General features: G+C 61.1%; 1 protein-coding gene across 1 annotated transcript in view; it reads right to left on the reverse strand.

Moving 5' to 3' along the window:
- Positions 1–1,370, reverse strand: part of EXOC3L4 (exocyst complex component 3-like 4) — a 10,904-nt gene that overhangs the window by 732 nt on the left and 8,802 nt on the right.

Genomic DNA, 1,370 nt, shown 5'->3' on the forward strand with positions numbered 1-1,370 from the left:
CGTGGGGTCAGGCTGGCCTGTCAGTCCCCTGCCGCTCCCAGGGAAAGAGGCACCCCTTGGATACCTGCCTGCCGCCCTGCCGGCTGTAGGACTTCAGGCCACCTGTGCTGGGGCCTGGCGTGAAGCAGCGCAGACCTCCATCCTGTGCTGGCCTCAGTTTCCCCACTGACACTAACGCTAGCTGCCAGCGTCAGCACTCACATGCCCCGCCCCCACCCCACCCCTGATCACGGGGCCTGGAACCCCAACCTCTCCTCTTCCTCCTTCCGGCCCCGTGCCTGGGCAGGCTGTGCCTGGCGCTTGCTCCTGACCCTCCAGGATCCGTAGTGGGGAGGGTAGGGGAAAGGCAGCTGGTGCGGCCTCCCTCAGCGCCTCCCTGTCAATGCCCCATCTCAGCGCTCCGCTTTCCTGGAAAGCCCCAGGTTGCCAACGCAAACGGCGTTTCCTAGCAGGCTTGCCTGCAGGCTGGAGCCAAATTTCAAGGTCACGTGTTCGAGAGAGAAAGATGAAGAGGGAGGTTTGCAGGGGTCAGGCCGGAGTAAGCTCCTTGCAGCCTCACGTCCAGAGCCAGGACCTGCAGGGTCCACCCCTCCACACACTCACTCCAGGCTGACACTTGCCCTGCAGCAGCACACAACTTTCACTGCTGGGAAGTCCCTCGCACATCTAACCCAAATATGTCAACCTGTAGAACAAGCTTTGGCCTTTCTTTATCTGCCAGGGCACAGGCTTGCTTAGAACAGGACAGAGCAGTGCCCACCCCTGCGGGGCGAAGCTCACTTGGCACATGAGGCCAGGGCCCCTGGGGAACCGGGGTTGAAGTTTGTTTTGCTCTGTAACCACAGTGGTGGGCCTTCCCGGTTCAGACCTGCCTCAGTCTCCCCGTTGGTACAGTGGGCAGGAAAAGGGAGTCACCAAAGAACCTCTGGCCAGCCCCTGGGTGGGTGGGGACACAGACCTTCTGTCTGAAGTCAACTTGGCCCCGCCCCCCCTTAGAGAGATACCATTTTAATTCATGTTTATTTTAAAAATAAATACTCTGTTCTTCATTTTCACATTGGGGTGGGCGGGACAGTTAGGCAGGGAGGCCTTCCCGGGTGGGCAGTACCAAAGGGAACTTCTGCGCCAAACCCTCCTCCAAATGCCTGGAATGCCTCTCAGGCTTGCTGGCATGCCTGGCATGACCTCCTCCTGGCCACCAGAAGGAGGAGGATGGACGGTCCACCACGGGGGGCTTCAGGCCTGGGGTTGGGCTGAGGCTGCCTTCCGGGTGTCCCAGCTTGGGACTCGGTGCCAGGGGAAGGTGGCCGCCCTCCGTCCACCGGGGTCTGCCCCCTCGCCGGCCAGCAGCACTATATGCAGGTAACCAG

This window comes from Bison bison, unplaced genomic scaffold (genome assembly GCF_000754665.1).
Source record: "Bison bison bison isolate TAMUID 2011002044 unplaced genomic scaffold, Bison_UMD1.0 scf7180017864302, whole genome shotgun sequence".
NCBI classification, from domain to species: domain Eukaryota; kingdom Metazoa; phylum Chordata; class Mammalia; order Artiodactyla; family Bovidae; genus Bison; species Bison bison.